The sequence below is a fragment of the Grampus griseus genome (genome assembly GCF_964374135.1).
Source record: "Grampus griseus genome assembly, chromosome: 10".
NCBI classification, from domain to species: Eukaryota; Metazoa; Chordata; class Mammalia; order Artiodactyla; family Delphinidae; genus Grampus; species Grampus griseus.
Window position 1 is genome coordinate 30,086,265 of NC_139004.1, and position 21,688 is coordinate 30,107,952.

At 35.7% G+C, this 21,688-nt stretch overlaps 1 protein-coding gene across 4 annotated transcripts in view; it reads left to right on the plus strand.

Annotated features, from left to right (window-relative positions):
- Nucleotides 1-21,688, plus strand: part of SUPT3H (SPT3 homolog, SAGA and STAGA complex component) — a gene marked incomplete at its 3' end in the record, with an annotated part of 428,189 nt that overhangs the window by 242,052 nt on the left and 164,449 nt on the right. The window contains exon 1 of one of the 4 annotated variants that reach the window (XM_082664622.1): nucleotides 8,684-8,847. The exons of the other annotated variants lie outside the window; for them this stretch is intronic. Of the gene's footprint in view, nucleotides 1-8,683; nucleotides 8,848-21,688 lie in introns of those variants that run through there. 4 annotated transcript variants of the gene reach the window in all.

Genomic DNA, 21,688 nt, shown 5'->3' on the forward strand with positions numbered 1-21,688 from the left:
TGTGATATATCTGTTCAGTTTTTTTGTCTGTTTTTTTCATGTTATTTGTACTTCCCGTGCTTTGTCCAATGAATCTTTGTGTACACCAAGATCATGAAAATTCTCTCTCAGGTTTTTTTCTGGTATTTTTATGGTTATTGATTTTATGCTTAAGTCTGTGATCTACATTGAATTAATTTTTACTTGTGGAATAAGATAAATATTGGAGCTTATTTTTCCCATCCAGTAGTTACAACCACATTTGTTACCCATGTTTCAGCAACATTTTGGATAAAAGACCATATGACTTTTAAATTATTTGTACAATTCATCAACATTTCAATTCTCTTAGGTCCTTTTAATTTAATTACAGTTTGTCCACTAGTGAATTCACTAAACAATACCTGCCCACAGCATTTCAACGAGTTGGTGTCATCATGCATTCTAGTTCCCTGTTCTCTTCCATTTGTATACTCATAGACCAATTACTTCTGTTTGTCAGTATGGAGTGACTTTTGGTGAATTTGTATCTAACTTCTATCTTAAAGTTCTCCTCAGAACCTCAGTTAATCTGTTTTTCCCACTCTTCTCAAAGCTAAGTGTAAAGACGATCCCCGCAAGCCGTAAGATCTTAAGTGTTTTCTAAAACTATTCAGCTGAATTTTTAGAACGTGATGCCCCTGACGTGTTTTAGGTGTGGTGTAATGTAATGGTTGTGTAATGTAATGTTGTGTAGTGTAATGTAATGGTTGAAGCCCAGTTGCTCATCTATATAAGATTTCTTAGGTTTCTGTGTTCATTTTAGAAACATTTTGATGACTCCCATAAGTGAAGTTATCAAAACACTGATTTGCAGTTTTTCAAATTAAATAATCTTATTTAATTTAGTCTATTTTCACCCTAGACTTAACTTATTAACTGATTATAATTAATTTGATCTTTGGATTAAAGCTGATTTTTATCTTTATTATTCTTCTCTATAGTTTCCAAGCTTTCCTTGATAAACATGTATTGCTTTTATAACCAGGAAAGAAAGAGTAGCCATTAACAATGTCCAAGAGTGGAATATGTTCTCTAAACTTCTATCAATGCCTAATTAACTAACAGGACATATTTAGATATCAGAGTATTTTGGCTAATGAATTTTCAAATTAATGTAAATAGAAGATGGAGAAAATTGGGCTTCTAGAATGCTTTGAGTTGGTGTGTTTAATTATATTGTTTGGGCTATATAGATCTGTATATTTAAATAATACTGCTTGTGGACTACCCATACATCTTCTATGTAGATAATGAAGACTGTCTGCTGAAGTATCAGCCAAAATGTTGCTTATGAGGGACGAAAAACAGACTACAGGGGGAAAAGTAATTTTTTTCAAACTTTTATTTGGGTAAATAAACAGTTGAGAGCATGAAGAAATTTTAGAAATGACAGGGGAACAAATGATACCATTGTTTTATGAACTCTGAGCTGATTTTTTTTTTACCCTGGAACTTTCAGATGTTTGAATGTGTAGTGACACAGTTCTCACTGCCTGAGTCCTTCTTGTAAGATAAAGAGGGGATCCAAGTTTGAAGAGTGCTTGTCTGTCTGGGCTTAAAACCCAGGAGCTGACTGTGGAGCAGCCTTGGTAACAGAGGAACATGAGTACAGATGACTCTGCATCAGAAACAGATTCGGAAGAGTCAAAATTCTAAGTCAGTGCTTCTTAAACTATTTGAAGTAAAAGTCCAGTTTTTATTGTTATTGTTGGTATTTTTTACGTTTACCACATTTATAAAATATAATAAAAAATCATAGTGATGTCAAAATATTATAAAAGTTTCTAAACATTCATTTTCTGTTCTTGTCTTGCTGAAGACTGACAACAGTTTGTGGTGTGGTGCTAGTCAGGCCCGTATTATTATTATTATTATTATTATTATTATTTTTGTGGTACGCGGGCCTCTCACTGCTGTGGCCTCTCCCGTTGCGGAGCACAGGCTCCGGACGCGCAGGCTCAGCAGCCATGGCTCACGGGCCCAGCCGCTATGCGGCACGTGGGATCTTCCCGGACCGGGGCACGAACCCGTGTTCCCTGCATCGGCAGGCGGACTCTCAACCACTGCGCCACCAGGGAAGCCCAGGGCCCGTATTTTGAGTGGCGCTGATAAGAAAGCATTGTATCAGTTTAATTGGCAGTGTATTTTTTTTCTTAGTGCTAAAATAATGGTGATCTTAACACTTGATGGTAATAGAGGTTTGATGAAATATTTGGTATATATGGCATAATTTCTCTGAAACCAGAGTTTCTGGGGTCAGACTGCCTCATTAATTTGGGGGCAAGTCCTGTATCCTCAATCTCCTTGTTGTAAAGTGGGGATATTATCATTCCTAACCTCATTGCATTGTTTTGATGATTAAATAAGAAAATTCATGGTAGTTGCTTGGCATGGCATAGTAGGAGTGTTACATATATTAAGCCATATTGTGACTCTCACCCAGACTTTTTATCCTAGGAACTCAATGACAGGCCACTTTAGAGGAGTGATTAGCATGCTAGGTCCAGTTGGGAAAAGTCACAGGAGATTACCTCTCTTTGTAGAGCTGGCTATCAAGCACCAGTAAAGTCAGGTTTAATTCAGGGAATACCAACAGCCTGTGAGTTTCTTCTGGTAGGTCTGCGCATCAGGTATCTGTGTCAGATTTAAGAAGGGTATCTATACGGGCTGAAGTAGGTCTTTAGGAAGCAATTAATACAAAGTCAAGATCTGCCTTTCCAGGGAAAAGGATCCAATAAAAGCTAAGATGGGTCACCAGGACTCAGTTTCAAGAGACTGATGTTCATGACAAGACTCTAGCCCTAGAATAAAACTGGAGTGCATGCTAATAACCAGAAGAGGTACCTGGTCAGGAGGTATGGTATACATGACAGAGTTCTGGGAAAGCTGTGTCTTGGTTGACATGTGAACATATAAGAACTTATTGTGCACACTGGTGATCAAGCTAAAACAAGAGACTCTCTTTTGCCTTTTTTTGGCTGATGACTCGTTCTCATTGGCTCCATACCTAGGAAGATCTGAGTTTGCAGGTTACTGGTCTTTAATAGATATAATGGGCAAGGCAAAGATAGGCAACTAATGAGTTATTTGGTTAGGTAGTTTCCTCACCTGTGACTTTTGCAGCCTTTTCTAAATGTTTTCTGAACAATAATTTTAAAATGTAGATTGGAGCTTCTTGATGTTGACCTTAAGGAATCCTCAGTTCACTGTCCTACGGAATGAATAAAAATGTGGGTTTCCCAGATGTCTTTTAACCATGGCTTCGTTATTCCTGTCACTCAATAAACTTGAAACTCTTACCAAATAGAAACCTGCCTGAAAAGAAGATACATATCTTTCTATTACTTTATCCATTTTTCTTCATCTTACATTTTCCAGAAGGGTAGGCAGAAATAAAATACTGAAAAACTTCTTTTTCAATCAAGGGTTTATTACTCTTTATCACATTTATTTTAAGTATAGTGAACGTACTGATTATGTTAAGAATAAATGGCAAGAGAAGACGTAAAGGAATGTGAAGTTTGTTTTGTGGCTCAGATGTTTGTTGTTTATACATCTGCTTCATTTCCTGTGATTTCATTGGTGGTTTTGAACTCGTGGGCGTCTTGCTGTATACTGGTAGTGGCAGTTGCTTCCATGTCATCACTCCAGTTTGTAAAAAGAAATTGCTTCCATTTTGAGATGAAAGGATTTCGTTTTCCCAGCTGTTGTCCATGCATGCAACCCCTTCAGCAGAAATTTATGTCTCTGAACACTGAATAAGAATAGATTGATCCTATAGTTTACAGACTGGCTTTGGGGTGGTCTGAAAAATTCAGAAATCTACTTTTGATCTAAAAGCTCTATAAATTCTCATAAATTTCAACATGTTTTAACTCCCATCTAGATAGTGACTGTTCCTTGGATAACATGGGTTTGTTGGGTAAGCAATGATCTTTTTCCCCTTAAATTTCCAGATTATATGAAATAAATAATGATATGCTAGTTACTAGATTCATAGCCAATGAAAATGAGCAGATTTTCTTCAATGCATTCGGTAACTTCAGAGCAGGCTCTGTTAGAAGTCCTTTCTTGGAAACAACTGGCCAAACATAGTGTATTGATACATGACATTGATCTGTGGTCTCTTCTACATGTGGCCACTTTGTTGCATAACTTTGCTGAAGTGAGCGGAGCCATTTCCCTCTCCCAGCAGTTAACAAATGCTGCTACCAGTAGCTACTGGTGGTCTCCTCTCTAGGCATAATTGAAGATGTGGAACAGAGTTACTGTGTTTTTCCTTTGTGTCAGAGTAGTTACCTAAGACCTGAAGAGGAGAAGGTAGCTCAATATTACCAAATATTTTTCAAAAAATAAAACCAATTCAGTTACTTTAAGGGTTCTCTACAAAATATAATTTTGTTAAACTGTGTATTTTTTGGTGGTTTCCTCCCACTCTACTCATATATCTCAGATTCTTTTGGTATAGTGCTGAAGCAGTTACTCTCTAAAAAAAACTCTTAACAGGAACTTTCTAGGAACTATGGAGGCGACTATTAGTATACTGTTTCCTTCCATTAGTTTACATGTACTTATATGAATCATACGTACATTCTTTCCCTCCCAAACTTCCTAAACCAGGCCAAATACGCTGTGCCAATTTATAAGGGCCTATAAATCTGAGCAGTATCAGGACCGCAGATCCATCCTTTTTTCTCGCTCTTCCTACGACTGTAAAATTAGTCCATGCGGTGATCTCTGGATTTCAGTTCTAGCTCTCCTTCTGATACATGCTGTTAATCCGTAAACACAACTTTTATCATGTCACCCTCCCCCCAGCACACTCGAGCCCCCCACCTCCCACTCAGAATGCTATACTGTTGTTTAACACCTCTGCTTTGGTTCGTTTAATACCTTTGTTTGTATTGATACTATCATGGTGGTATTCACAATTTGCTGCCTTGTTTTACTATCTTTGTAATGTTTTTGGTGACAGCATCCATAATTCTCTTTATCTCCCCAACTTCTAATTCAGCATTTTGTAGTCACATATTCTATATTTATTGACCCTCTGCTGTGCTCTGGGCACTGTAAAGTACATTGAGGACTCACAGACGAAAGCTGTAAAATACACTCCTAAGAAGCTTGAACTGCTCTGATGCTCCATATAATGTTTGTTGGCTGTAATGTTGGTGAGTATCTCATAATGCTAAGGAATTTGTCTAAGAATAATAACTTTATGATAGTTACCAGCATGTTCTGATTTATGCTTTTAAAAATTGAATTTGGGCTTCCCTGGTGGCTCAGTGGTTGAGAGTCCGCCTGCCGATGCAGGGGACACGGGTTCGTGCCCCGGTCCGGGAAGATCCCACGTGCCGCGGAGCGGCTGGGCCCGTGAGCCATGGCCGCTGAGCCTGCGCGTCCGGAGCCTGTGCTCTGCAACGGGAGAGGCCGCAACAGTGAGAGGCCCGCGTACGAAAAAAAAAAAATTGAATTTATTACAGTATACTAATTTTTATTATTTTAATTTTTGCAGTGTTGTATGTGTTACTTTATTTCATAAGTACTTTATAAATTACTTTGTAAGATACATGGTTCAACTTTTGAAAAAAGTGCTACAACAGCCTTGAGTTTATCATGGGCTGGATTGAATGATTAGCTTAAAAGACTCATCTGTATCCTTTACCGTATCCGACTCCAGTGTAAACACTAGGTAAGGTGTATATTCATATGAAAATTTGTGTACTCTGTATTTGGAAGTAGATTGATTTTGGGTGCTTTTCAAATTGTTTAAGAAAATTTGGTATGGAATAACTCTTTCATTTTAACAATGTGTAGATGTTCATACAACACATTATCACTCAGTTGAATCCCCTTCAGTTAGAATTTGGGCTCTTGCCAAAAAAGCACCTCAGGGATAAAAAGCTTTAGACATGAATGTTATTTAAAATATATTAGTCTAATGTTGATTTATATACTCATATATAATGGAGTTTTAAACTATTATACACATATAACATTGCAGAAGTTTAAAATAATAAAAATTATGGATATACATTGTAGTAAATTCTAGTTTTAAAAGTATCAACAACTGATAATTTCTGAATAGGATATGTTCTTACGCAGTCTACCAAAAATTGTGCTAAATGTTGAAGGAAAGCAAAAAACAGATGAGCAAAACACAGATCCTACCCTCCTGATGCTTCCTGTCTCATTTCTATGAAACATTGTAAGTACCATAGAAGAATACAAGGCGCTTAGATATTCAACCAAGGGAGAGATCAGATCTACTTAAAAGATCAAAAACATCTTTATAATGCATAGGGGATTTTGGGGTGAGTTTTTAATCGGATTTCAAGTGGAAAGATGGATAAATGAAGAGGGCAGACATTCAAGGCCAAGAGGAATAGATAAGTGTGAACATGTGCATTTGAACAACTTCACTAATTAGTAAATAGTGAATAATGAGTTTGGCTAGAGCTAAAAACGATGAGGGGAGAAGGGTAATGAAACTGGAGAGTAGCTGGAGTCATACTATTAGACTTCTCAATGTTTCTCAATGACAATTATGCCCTCCTTTTAGTGGGAAGGGTTAGAACCTTAGGATAAAAGAAAATCAATGTGTATGTGAGGTTTTAAAGAGCCCCACAGGTACATCTAATATGGCCTTTCAGGTGTGTGTGCTCCCTAAAATTGAGAATCACTCTGTAGACTCTAACGCGTCATGTCAGACACTACTCTAAGTACTTTGCTCTCGTTGTTAATACCATCTGTATTATGATGGGCCTGAGCCTGTCTCCCTAGTCTTAGACACTTATGAGCACTTCACGTATGCATCTGAAACAAAATTCCTTAGCTTACCTTCAGATTCCTCTTTGCCAGCAAATGTTTAATTTCTCATGTGGGGATACTGCCTTTTACCGAGTTAATAAAACTAAAAACCATAAAGTCATCCTTGACTTCTTATTTTCTCTCCTTCTCTCTCCCCTCACTCTCTCCCCGTCTCCCTCCTACTCCCCACTCTCTCTGCCTGCGCCTCACACACACACACACACACACACACACACACACACACACACATACACCTTTTTCTTGCCTTCTGCCTTGCTTATACTTTCTAATGCCTAGAGCACTCTTTTTCTTTTTCATACTCTTCTCCCATCCCTCCTTTTCTGGTCTGTCTTGCCCATCAAAATATGACCTCCCTGAGGATGAGGACCACATTTTAGTCATCTTTGCATTCCCAACCTCTGGTGTAGCGTCCAGTACACTGGAGATCCTCTCAGGAGCGTGAGGTAAGGTACAGTCAGTCTGTGGATTTGCTTCTCCTGACAGTAGGACTAAGGTAATGTCTGTTAGTAATAATGGGGCATTTTCTAAGAGCTGTATTTATGTAGAGGTTTTGTTTTGCTATTGCTTTAAACTTGGTTAAATAAGAGTGTCTGCATCCAAGGTGTTTAATTATATTGACAGTCATCATCTACTGAGAAATGCAGTCTGTACAAAATTCTACCATTGGTATGACTGAATTTTTGCAAAGCTATTGAAACATATTCATGCCATAATTTGGAAATTATATTCAGCACATTCCTAGAGAACCTTTGAGTGAAATTTGGTATGAATGTGTATCTGTTTAACAGTCTTTCTTAGTTAGCTCTTAACACCTCTGAGAAACAAAATCTTATGCCCTTCTGTAATGTTAATTTAAATTTCTGAATGAATCAAATACGGCAAAACAAGCTGTAACAATCTCATTTTAAATATGCTTTTTCAAACTTACAACTCCATAATGGCATAATTCTTCTACCCCATTAAGTATCCCATTTCAGAAAATGTGTTTTAAGTCTTCTATCACTGACTCATCTCAAAAAACCTTTTTGTTCACCTCCCTATTATAACTAAAAATATTATTCCATCAATAATACCTAGATCATTCCCTCTGATTTCTTAAAAGACGTGGTTCATTTTCCTGTCCATCATACTCCTCTTGGTCAGTTCAGTAGTTACATACATGATCTTTCCAATACCCTGGCCTTTCACTTTCATTTCTTTTTCTCCAGTGATACGGTCATCCAGCCTGCTTCAGCCAGACTGCCCATGGTCATACCTGGGACCTTGTCAACAATAACTGCACTCCCTCTACAATTTCACTTTAAAGTATTCTGCTCTCCAGTCACCACCTCCCGTTATCCCTCACTTATTTTTAGATTTCATGGTCAATAATTATAATCATTCCCTTGCATGTGTGTTAATTCCCCTTTGTGTTCTACCTAAGAAATTCCCCTCTGTGTTTAAACAAATACAAACAATCCAATGAAAAATGGACCAAAAAACTCATGAAAACCAAAATGTGATATTGCTATATCTCCATTATAATGGCTAAAAATAAAAAGGTTGAAAATGGTTATCGTTGGTGGGGATGAAGAGCTGATGGGAATGTAAAATGGTACAAACACTTTGGAAATCAGTTTTGCATTTTCTTATAAACATATTCTTACCATAGGGCCCTGCAGTTCTACTGTATATTTACCTAAGAGAAACGAAAAGCCAAGTGAAAAGAAAAAGGCCTGCACAATTACTTCTACATGATGGTTTTAAATAGCTTATTCATAATAGTCCGAAATTGGAAACAACTCAAGTATCTACCAAAAGTGCAATGGATAAACAAATTGTGGAATATTCATACAATGGAATACTACTCAAGAATAAAACGAATGGACTAAAGATACCACAAATAACAAGGATGAATCTCAAAAAACATTATTCTGAATGAAAAACTCCATACAAGGATGCATATGGTACAATTCCATTCGTATGAAGCTCTAAAACAGAGAAATCTAATCTACGGTAATGGAAGATCTATCAGTAGTTGACTGGGGGGTAGGAGTGATTGACCACAGAGGGGCATTGTGAGGTTTGGGGCTTATAGAAGTGCCCTAGATATTGATTGTGGTGGTTAGGGCAAGGGTGTATATATTTTTCAACACATCAAATTTTCACTTAAAAACGGGCATTTTATTAGATGTAAATTATACCTTAGTAAAGTTGACTTTTAAAAAACATATTTGGGTATTTTTTCCTTTTGACTGTTATCAGTGAATATCAGTTTAGTTCATTTCTGCCCCTCCTCATCCCAGCCACACACATCTCATTGATTCAGTGTCATTTTTTGAATATAATAAAACACTAAGATGATTCAGAAGTCAAAAACATATTAAAGAGTTTTCCCAGTAAAGTCCCACGCTTTTTATATTTATGTATATACTCACATACATATACACATATTCAGACATATTTACATATATGCATACATGTGCATATATATTATATAAATAATGTAGATATCTTCACAAAGATAGTATTCTTTATTAATTTTTTTGCCCCTTTTTGTTGTTGTTTTTTAACATTTAGCAGTATATCCGGAGGATGACTCCATATCAATTCTCTATAAGTTGAGAATTCATTCTTTTTTTCCATAGCCAAATAGTGCTACATCATGTAACTGTACCACAGTTTATTCAGCCAGTCTCTATTGTATGGGCATTTAGGTGGTTTCCATTATTTTGATATTTTAGTATTTACAATATTTTGTATACAAAATAAGCGATGGCGAATAATTTGAGCATACGTTTCTTGCATACCATTGGAGTTGTATCTTTAGGGTCTGTTTTCAAAGTGGGTTTGCCTGGTAAATCAATGTGTTAGTCCTGTTAGATGTTGCCAAATTTCCCTCCACAGGACCTGTACCATTTTACTCTCTTACCAGCAATGGCTGAGAGTTCCTATTTCTCTATCCTGGATAGTAAAGTCAAGCTTTTGAATTTTTGTTCATCTTGTAGGCAAGAAGTGGTATCTCAGTGCAATGTTAATTTGTTTTTCTCTGATTTCAAGTCAGGTTGAAATCAATGTTTAAAGGCTTTTTGTAGATCCATTTCTATGAACTGTCAGTATCTTTTGCCTATTTTTCGAGTAGCTTCTTTTTTTTTCTTGGATTTTTACTAGTTCTCTACAAATTAGGTGTATTAGTTCTTCGTTCATATGTTGCAAGTATTTTTTCCGCAGTTTGTCATTTGTCTTGGTTTTTCTTACAGTGATTTTTGCGTGTAAAAGCTTTTTGTGTTTGTAGTCAAATGTACCATCTTTTCCTTTATTGCATCCACATTTTAAAATCACAGTTTGGAAGCATTTCTCCATACCAGATTGTAAAAGTTTACTCATATTTTCTTAAGGTATTGTATGACTTAAATTCTTTTTACATTCATTTCTGTGATCCATTTGGAGGTTATGCTTGTATATGATGTGAAATATTGATCCAATTTTTTTTTTTCCAAATGGCTGTCCTGTTGTCCCAACTTCATTTATCAAATGGAGTTTAATAATTTCTACCTTTACCGCAGTGATTTGAAATACCATTTAAAAATGTAACATACTGTATTTCCATATGTACTTGGAGCCATTTCGGGACTTTCTGTTTTGTTATGCTAGTCTTTCTGGCTGTTCATATGCTAATACCACACTTTCTTAGTTATAGAGACTTTATAGTATATTTTAATAATTTGGGTAGGGCTAGTCCTCCTTCATTGTTCTTCTCTTTCAAGTTTTTATTGTTATTTTTGCATGTTTATTTTTCTCCATGAGTTGTAGAATAAATTTGGCTCCAGATAAAAACACGTAGGTGTTTCTATAGGGATTTCCTTGACTTGATAAATTATGTTAGGTAAACTGACATCTTTATACTATTGACTCATCCTATCTATAAATAAGGAATGTTTTTTTCATATGTTCAAGTCTATAATAGTTTCTAGGAGTTTTAAAAATGTTTTCCTTCTATAAGTTTTGCACATTTTTTTATGATGTTTCGTCCTAAAGTGGTTTCTTTTCACCGAAAAAAGGTGTTTTCTTCCATTATCTCTTTATAGTTATTGTTTGTACATCACAGAGCTATTGATTTTTGTATCTTAATGTTATATATCTGTGTTGCCTTGTTGAATCATTTTGTTGTTTGAATCCAATTTTTATTAGACTCTCTCAGTCAGATTTCACCCTCCCCCACCTCCTCTGAAACTGCTCTTATTGAGACAAGAGACCTCCATGCTGCTGAGGCTGGTGGTGATTCTCAGTCCTCATCTCACTTATCAGTCATATTTGATACAGTTATACATTCTCTCCTCTGTGAAACAGTTTTTAAATTTGCTTCTGGGGCACTACACCCTTTTATTTTCCTTTGCCTCACTTTCCTCAGGCTCCTTTGCTGGCTGTTCTTCTCAGTCTGGAGTTTCCCAGATATCGGTCTTAGCACTCTTTTGCTTTGTCTTTACTCTCCCTCCTGGCTATCCTTTTCTAGGATACTGCTTTAAATACCAGATATATGCTGATAAGTCCCAAATTTGTATCTCTAGCCCAGACCTCTTAACTGGTCTCCAGACTTGTATATCCAGTTTACAGTAGGCTTTACAACTAGTCTCTCTGCTTCTCATGTGTCCTCCCTAGAGTTTAATCTCAACAGAGCAGACAGGATGATCTTTTTTAGATGTACGTCAGATAGTGTCACTCTTCTGCTCAAAACCCTCCACTGTTTTCTCATCTCACTCAGTATAAAAACCAGAATCTCACAGTCACCTGTGAGGCCCTACAAGGTCTAGTTTCCCGCCACATTTCCTCATCCTTTAAGACTTTTACTCTGCATTCCTGCCTCGTGGGCCTCCTTACTGTTCCTTGCCTTTGGGCCTTTGTATTTGCTTTGCCTAGAACATTCTTTCCCTAGGTACCTGCCTGTCTTGTTCCCTCACTTCCTACAAATCACCTTCTCAGTGAATTCTTCCGACTACTCTGTTGACAGCAACAGTATCCGTCTTCCTTCCCAGTGGCGCTTCTTACGATCACCTGTCATACTGCTGTCTTTTCCTTATTTATTTACCTCTTTTTCCTTACTAGAATATAAGTTCTAAGGTGAGAAAATGATTTTAGACTGTTTTCTTTTCTCTTCCCACTGTTGTATCTTCGGCTCCTTAAATATTCCTGGCACGTAACCAGTGACTGATAAATATTTGGGTTCTTACTGCAGAGTATCAAGACTGCTTTCCTGTGGCTCATAAACCTTTAGAGAAGGCAGTGCTCTCAGTGATGACAGCCTTATAGACTAAGAATATAACCATCTAGACAGGCTGCTTTAAGTGACACACTGGTTTGGTTTTATTTTGTTTAGATACTGACATTAGGAATATCTGATAAAATTCATTTATTAAGTCCTATTTTTCCAGAATGACTGGTGGTTCCACTGCTAAAAAAGAAAGAAATTTAAAAAGCTAAATATGACCTACGTTTATGTGTACATATTCTATACAGATATCGATGTTCACACATATTAGAAGTTCAGTGCCTTATTAATTACAACTGTATAACTACTTCCCATAAACAAGGTAGTTTGGGGTTATGACAGTATTTTAGAAGAATTTAAAGGTCTTTAATACTTTGGTGTTTTTGGCTTAAGAGGACAGTGTGTTCCCCCAAGGGGGTGGGGAATTGAGTTCCTGAATTACTGAGGAGGAAGCAGTTGCGTTTCTTATAACAGTGGTTCTCAAAGTGTGGTCCCCACAGACCGCTGACGGGCTCCTTGGGGTCTCTGGGTGGTCTCCCAGCTGGTTTCCTCTAAGGTTTATAATATGACAGTGTCTGTAGTCTGGTTTATGGCCTGGATTAGTAATTTACTTACTGACATTTCTAAAGTATTTTCTCAGATGCCATTCTTCCCATGAGTAATGATGAGGTTTCTTTTCAGTAGCAAGTGAGTATAGATGGGGTTGGTGGTCCACTCATTCTTTTTGCGTCTCATGAACTAATCCACAGGGTGAAATTGAGAACGGCTACCTTAGAGATAGCAAACTGTTTATATGATTATTAAAGCTTTGAGAAGTCTTCACTGGCAATTTGAAACACTAAAATAATTTTTTTATAAGTGAAATGCCAGTTTGCATGATTTAAAATGACTCTTCATCTGGCTAGAGGGTGGTGGCTCTATTTTCATACTGGAAGAAATCGTGTCTAAGAATCTAAGATCATACTTTCAGTTGGCAGCATAGGGTCACCTGGCCTGAAACCCAGCAGGCCTAGATTTATTCCTGATTCCATCACCTAGTAACTATGAGACCTTAATCAAGTTATTTTCCATCTCTGAAATTACTCATAAAATGTTGAAGTATTTATTATGCCACATTGAAATTCCTAGAATAGTGCCTGACACATTCATTCATTCAACAAAAATATTTTGAATGTGTATTCTAATGCTAGATGCTGGATAAGATGTGATTCCTGACCTCAAGGAATTTTGCAGATAAGTGGTACAGATAGAAATGGAAATCTACCCTTCTGGTTCAGAGCCATCATTTATTCAGCAGTGCTCCAGGCATTCTGAGAACAGAGGATTAGGAGGGGTTTCCTAGAGGACATGAAGTCTGAGCTGAGTTTTGAAGATTGAGTAGAAGTCAGCTAGACACAATTGGAAAGGTTATTCAAGCCTGCTGGAACAAGAGATTCAAAGGCATAGCAGCAGGACTTATGTGGAGAGCTTTTGGCCTGGTAGCAGTGAACAGTGGCTGGGGAGAGGGGTAGGCGATGAAGATAGAGATTGGATTTGGACAGGGGCTTCAGAAATCAATAACTAGATACTACACTGCCACTACTATTTTAGTATTATCATTTCAGATGGCTAGATGAACGAGAGGGAACTGTCGCAGCTCTACTTGAATGAAATCATTTAGCTCACTTTGTTGCAAGTACAAGTAGAGGAAAAAATGTCTTTTCCTTGACTCACATACCTGAAATCGTTAGATTCTCTTCCTAAGTTACATATTTCTCAGTTTCTCATTTTTCAGAAAGGCAATGAATGAGTGGTTCCTGAAAGCCCTTCCACCTTGGAAGGCTGGCTTGTTTGTAACGTCAGTACATTTCGTAGTCAGTTTTCTTCAGTGAGTAAAAGCTGAATTTCCATGACCAGCGTGTCCCAACAGTTACAAATTTGAAATTAGTGAAAGCTAAATTAATGTGATTTTATCAAATAATAGTTATGCAGAGCTATAATCCGGTCATATTTATTTATGAATTTCTGTATGTTTATTTTCAGCTTCTGAGATGTACGTATGGGCTCCCACGATGGGATTGGTTCCCTGAAGGCAGGCTGGGGCTTTATGCTTTGCAGTTTTCCACTCTTTTTTATTCTTAACTCTAAATAGCATGTAACATAGTGCTCTGCAAGGAGAATAAAGCAAATGTTCAGAATTCTGTCAGAAAGTCTTTTTTAACTTAACGTGTAAGTCTGATTATTGCTCCCTGTGGGAATTTTGCCTAAGGAGGAGAGGGGCTTTTTAAAAAGAACTGACAACATTAAAATACTTATTTCTACTTGTGTGTGTGTGTGTGTGTGTGTGTGTGTGTGCTTATGTGTATGGGTGGTGTTGTTTATCTTATTTTCATGGATGGAGAATAAAAGGCAATTAAATGGGGATTCATTGAGTTAAGGATTTTGAATTCTTTTTGTAGTCAGTCTTGGTTTTTTGTTTGTTTGTTTTTTAGATATGTCTCCCAGAACAGAATGCATTTTACGTGATAGTCCAAATAACCAAGGAGATAGAAAAGATCCTTTTTACATATGTAGGTCAGATACTACACTGTTTTAAATATTTAGAAAAGGAAGGTAATGCCATTTTGTAAAGTCCTTTTTAGGACAAAATGTTAAGAAAGGGATACTTCTTTAATAAAAATAATTACATGTAGATAACTTAGTACTAGTAGTTTCTTAAGCACTAAGGTAGTTTTCCCTAATAATACCTTACCTGGTGTGCCCTCCCTGTTCTAGGCAGATAGTAAGCAGTCTTAAACCATGTTCTAGGCATTTTGCAAACATTTACCACTATAAGGGGGAATTAGACTAAATGGATTCTTAAGTAAGTTTGACTTTTTAAACATCTTTTAATAATGAAATTTAATTCTGTACCATAATGTAATGTATTCTGTACTTACTATCGAATACAGTTGACACTTCTGGAAGATGTGCTGCGTGTTTCTTAATCTTTAGCTTTTTTTACCTTATTGCATAGGTCTCTGGAGTATCTTTGTACCCTTATAGGAGAAGCCCCTAATCATCTTCTAATAACCTAAGGAGAAGTAATTATTATTATCTCACATTTCAAATGAGGAAACTGAGGCCCAGAAAGACAAAGTCACTGATTCCTAAGAATATGCAAATACCTTTGTAATGTCCTATTGGCACAAGACAGTTTTACCTGGTTTCAGGACTTGTGACTAGTAGTGAGGAGGAGATGTTTAGACTTCTTTTTTTATCAATCAATGCAGGATAAGAATAAGGGCACATTCTCTCTTTTCGTTTTGTGTTCCTTGAAATTTCTGTTTCATAAGCAATTTTCTGATTTGGAAAGTTTGCCATTTACAGTTTATTAATTTTGAAGGTTTATAAAGAAATGCATCTGAGTTAAACTTTGAACTTACAGACTTGTAAATTAATGAAATATTGCAAATCTATGAAAACCTTATGTTATTGATTATATTGGTCTTTGTAAACTAAGGAAGTAGATATCCAGAAATCTGAGTTTAGCTTTACACATCTATCTCCTTGAAGGCAGAGACCATGGCTATTTTTCTCAATATGGTAACCTAGCTTCTAGCACAGTGTGTAGTGTATAGTCGGCACTCAATAAATACTTGTTGAATAAATGAATGAATGAAGACAAATGGAAAGCCAAAGCTTGCTTTAGTCTTGCTTCTATAACACATGACACAAAACTGCCACCTGTTCTCAGTTGAGATTTCTTGGCTAAAATCAATACTAACTCACTTTTGAAACGGAAGAAATAAACGACACATCAAGATCTTGACATCCAACTTTCTGACCACACATACAAAGGAGGAAAAATCTCTCAAGAGAGAGGAGATTGGGACTTCCCTGGAGGTCCAGTGGTTAAGTCTTCGCCTTCCAATGCAGGGCGTGCAAGCTCGATCCCTGGTCGGGGAGCTAAGATCCCACATGCCTCGCGGCCAAAAAACCAAAACATAAAACAGAGGCAATATTGTAACAAATTCAGTAAAGACTTAAAAAATGGTCCACATCAAAAAAATTTTAAAATCTTTAAAGAAAAAAAAGAGAGGGGGGATAATTAATTTAAATGTAACAAACCCAAAGCTATTGGCTCATTGGGGGGTTGTATTCTGGATTCCTTATCACTGGCAATATATTTAATCAATTATGCATCTTAACGTTGTGGTGATTCTCTGTCATTCAGCAGAATTATTGATAATCAGTATCAGGAGAATATAGTAGAAATACAATATTTAGTGTGTTGCTCAAGAGTACAAATTTCTATTTGAAAAAGGTTTTTGTTTCTGTTTTCGGTGCTATAGTCTGTGTAAGAGTAAAAGCATTCAGAGGAAATAGGACTTGGCAAGTATACACTTTTCAAATAAAGTTCAAAAGTTCTGAATACTATTTTAATAAAATAGTTTATAAGATCATATCAAAACTTCTGAACAGCTAATATAACTAATCATGTGTTTTTCCGACTATTCTGTATCTGCATGTACATACATGGATTACATATTTAAACTCTTACGTTTGTGTTGGGTTTTGAGTGCTTTTTTAAAATTTTGTTTTACTTTACAGAATAGCATTGTTTTTCTAACACAATAGATTTTTATATTTTCCCCATGATACTTTAGACCGGAGGCCAGCAAACTATGGCCGGTGGGCCAAATCTGACCCTTTGCCTATTTTTGTAAATAGAGTTTTACTGGAACACAGCCATGCTCATTCATTTATATATTGTGCATGGCTAGATGTGTGCTACAGTGGCAGAGTTGAGTAGATGTGACAGAGAGTATGGCCTGCAAAGCTGAAAATATTTACTCTTTGGCCCTTTACACAAAGAGCTTGCTGGCCTCTGCTGCAGATCATATGAAGGCTGTGACCGCGTCTGATCTGTCCGTCACTGCTCATCTGCTTAGTGCCCTGCTAGAGTCTGGCCAACTCCAAAATCCTCTTGCAGGTTAAAAAAACTGAAAGCCTTTATTCTTATTTCCATAACCATTGTCCTGAACTTGGTACATCTTGTAAATTTTATCCAAGCATGGCAAAGATAAATCCTACTTGTCTAATAAAATTTTCTTAGCTGTGTTATGTCAGAGTTTTTTTGTTTGTTTGTTTTTTAAGTAAACTGATGGAAACATTTCAGAGCAAAACCTAAATTCTTTAATACTACAGAAATACACATAAATCAATCCTAACAAGCAGTTTTTTATTTCTTCCTTCAGTTTTGACATTGCTATTTTATGGTTGATTTTTGTTGAAAGCCTTTCACACCTTAGGAAAGTAGATTTGAAATGTTTAGGCAATGCCTATCCACATAGTAAAACACTTTTCTTCCCAGAGGAAGTATAGTAATTTATTCTTTTAGGGGTGTTGTGACTTAAATGCATCTTTTTCTTCCTGTTTCTTGATCCAATGTAATTAAATAATAGATTTTATTTCATAACTTTTCAGAAGGAATAAAGGGGAAATTATGTTCAGCAGACTTGTTTATTTTTTTCTGTGCCCTTCTAAAGTTTAAATGGGATCCTTTCTCTCTGCACTAAAGGGAAGTAAAATAGCCCTTTCAAATCAGTGTTCTTGGAAAATGAATGTTAATTAAAATACACTTTAAGAACAGAAACGTAATTTTTTTCTGAAATATCTAATGGTTAAATCTAAGTTAAATGCTACACTGAAAATAATGCTAAGATTTTTAATAACATTTAAAAATCAGTGCCATAATATATACACAGTGAGGTGTAATTTCACTAGTTGCCAACTTAATCCTTATCAAGTAAGTCTTAGTTTTTATACCAAGAGAAGCAGGTACTTAAAGCTTCTAAAAATCATGCCTTCTTTTCAAATTGTATTTTTTATCTAATATGCTATATTCACTTATTTATGTTATATATGTATATTATAACATAATATACTTAGGTTATGTATGTATAAATATACAGAGACATCAACACATATAAGGTTTTCCCCCATTGTTACTTTTTTTTATAAAAATGGGACAATATTATATACACTTTTCTGCATCTTGTTTTTCTTGCTAAAAAATTCTTCATAGCAATTCCTTTCAGTCAACTAGTGAAACTATTTCATTGTTTTTTGATGACTGCAGGATGTACCATGACATAGGGACACTATAATTTATTTACCTTTCCTCTGTTGATAAGCATTCTTTTTTCATCATTAGTTTATTTGATTAATCTTAATATATAGTCAGATTCTTTTCCTCATATTCCTGTTAGCAATAGAAGTTGTAACTCCTTTTCATTTTTGCCTGAATACTGACTGGAAGAAATAGCTCATTTTACTTGAATTTGCAATCTGATTACTGGTAACTCTGAGCGTCTTTGTATTGGTTGACATTTGGATTTGATACTCTTTAAATTGCCTGTTCCTATTCTTTGTCCATTTATCTATTGGATTATTTTCTTATAAATTTCTAAAAACTTTTATTACATATATTACATGTCTTTAATTTACAGTGCAATTTTTTTTCAAATATTCCATGAAAGTGTTTTAAATTTTTATATAATCAATTGTGTTTATATTTTCCTTTTTGAACTTCCAGCTTTCAGTAAGGATGTCTTTCTAAAACTTAGATTGCATACGTTGTGTCCTAGACCATCTTGTAAGATTTTATTGTTTTGTTTCTTGCTGTGTAACAAACTACCTCAAAACATGGTGGGATTAAAATCAGAATTTATTTTATTGTTTCTCATGGTTCAATGACTTGCCTTGACTGGGTGTTCCACTCGTCTTGCTTGTGGTCTCTCACATGGTTGTGCTCTGGTGGCACCTGGAGCTAAGCCATCTGGAGTCTTGGCCAGTATTCTTAGGAAGGCTGGACCTCTCTGCTTCACTGTGTAGACTCACAGCCTTTCCTCTCCATCTCATCTGGTCTCTTTATATGGTCTGTCAAAAGAGTCTTACATGGTATCACCAAACTCCCAAAAGTTTGAAAGTAGAAGCTTCCGCAGCTACCTGCTTACCTAGGCAGGTAAGTCCTGGAGCATCGCTTCCTCTACACTCTGTCCATTAGTACGCGTTGCAGGCAGCCCAGATTCAGTGCTGGAGAGAAGTACATGAGGGCATGTGGGCATGAGGGACTTCTTTGGAGACCAGCCACCACGATATCTACATTTTCTATGTGAGTTTCTAGCCACGCCTACAAATGTCTTCCATACTTTTGGATTGTATATATAGTTCCTTAGATAATCTTTCATGATTTTTATCATTTTGTCTTTTACATTTTAAGTTTTTCTTTTTTTTTAAGGTAGTAATTAAAACTGCCCAAGCAGCAAAATTTATTGGTATTGCACTACTAAGAGTAAATTTAACATGATAATGTTTTTACAGAAAGCCAGTATTTGAACAATCAACCGTAAAAATGTTTTAAAATACAAAGGAAACCTTCCATCATTCAAACCATATTTAAGGTAAAAGGTTTCTCATTTCTCAACTGGTGTTACTTACATCAGAAGCTTTCAAAAAGAGCATAGCTGTTAAGACACAGGACTTTGTTCATTTTCTCAGTGGAGAGTACAGATGGCATTTCTAGTCGACTTTGGAAGTGCAGTAATCCTGCAAACATTTGAACTCCTGGTTCATAGACATGAGTCACTGGAAATCCTTTACTTATGATAGACACACTCAATATAAGTGAAAATCAATGTAAGTAAAATCCTTATCCTTTCATTAACACTGAGGGGAAAAGAGAAAGCTATTCAGTCAGAATGTAATAAACCCTGAAACACAAAAAGTAATACCACTCTAAAGGTTATCAATTCATTTAACTGTAAGGTGCACCAACAAGGTTGGTTTTGGGGTTCCTTTTCTGCTTTTCCTAAATGTTTGACAATCAAAACAAGCACCAAAAACTTCATTACTACCATAGACAGAATCACTCCAATGGTTTACTTACACAGTCTTTCTCTAAACATTAAAATGCCCTAGAAGGTAAAGTAATAAAACGCTGCTATAATTAAGGTAAAAATTAAATGTTAAATCATTTTACATGAGACAAAAATTATTACTGAATAAAGTTTTCAAACCTATTTAGTTATCACATTTACTCTAAAGTTCAGTTTTCTCAAGTGGAATATCATGTTTAGCAAAACCATTTCATTAATTTTTTTCTGCCAGATTTTGTAGGTCCCAAATTACTTGTTTAACATGACTCAGCATAAGTATCTTCACCTTTTTCAGACTAAAACCTACTCCCAAGAAAACTGTTTTAAGACTACGTATCTTCCATGAACATTACCTAGTCTCCACAGCATCAAAGACACTTCAAATCTTGTTTTGGAAATAGGCGGGAAATATAAAGAAATCAATTCTTATTCCCTTTCCCATCCAAACTAAGCTGTATGCCCTTATTTTGATGGTCACTTAAGCCAGTTAATATATGAACCATAATTCCATTTGATTAGATTAATCATTTTATTCTGAAATAAGACTTTTAAATTTTCATTAAACAGGTAAAATTAAAAATCTGAGTTGTATGAATCAATAGTTAGCAAAGACAAATTTTTTATAAAGTATTAAGCTAATAAGCAAACGTCAAAAACAATTAGAAAAAATATGTATATTGTGTGTATATATATACACAAATATATGTATATGCAAAATAGTTCATGGTTTTATTTTCCTTCCCTATTTATTACTGAAGAAAAACAGTTTATAATATTTATAAAATGGAAGTCAGGTTAGCTGTCTCCTGTCCTAACTTTGGGATGAAATTAGCAAAAAAGTAAAATTAAAGAATCAGTTCTTTGGACTCTCACATTTGAAATTAAAAGGTACTTGTACAAGATCCAAACACAAACCTAAAACGACCACTAGAGACAGCAGTGCCCTGGGACAGTAGTGAAATGTACAAAGAAACTCTGCCATATGTCTTTTGTGCTTTTCTATCAGTGCATGTCCTGTGTGTTAAGACCTGAAGAGTACTGCTACTCTTTTGTTCCAAAAGTATTCAATATTAACACATCTAGCTAATCAAACTGCTGAGGAATAGTTACTACCTTTCTCAATTTCATTCACAGTTGAGAACCTTTGCTTCCATTTCCTGCCATTTTAAGTTTTTAATTCATCTGAAATTTATGTTTTGTATTGAAAAAGATAAAATCATTTTTCTCTTCAGATAGTTAGCTGTTTTTCAAACCATTGATGAAAAATTCTGTTTTCTCACTGAAATAAACTGTCTTAAATCCTCATCTATTTCTTTCCTTCTGTCTTAAATCCTCATCTATTTCTTGTTCTGTTCTACTTTCACACATAACCTCTTCCTTTTTATTCCTTTGCCTTTCCTTTTCTCCCTCCATCTATCACCCCTCTTTCACTGCAGCCACTTCGACTCCAAGTGGGAGGCGTTCTCCTCCAAATAAACTGTGTGATCCAGCGATAGAAATTGTAATTACAGATGACAATTATAAGTTTTTTAGTCATTGTTTACATTGTTTTGACTCTCAGATCACCTGACTTCTTAGCTGAGTTGTGTAGTATACCATATTTGCATTTTCTTACTTGTAATTTTTGTTTTAGTTTCCTTGAAACAATCATCTTAACTTCTTTTTAGTTTTATATTTATCTACCAGTAAT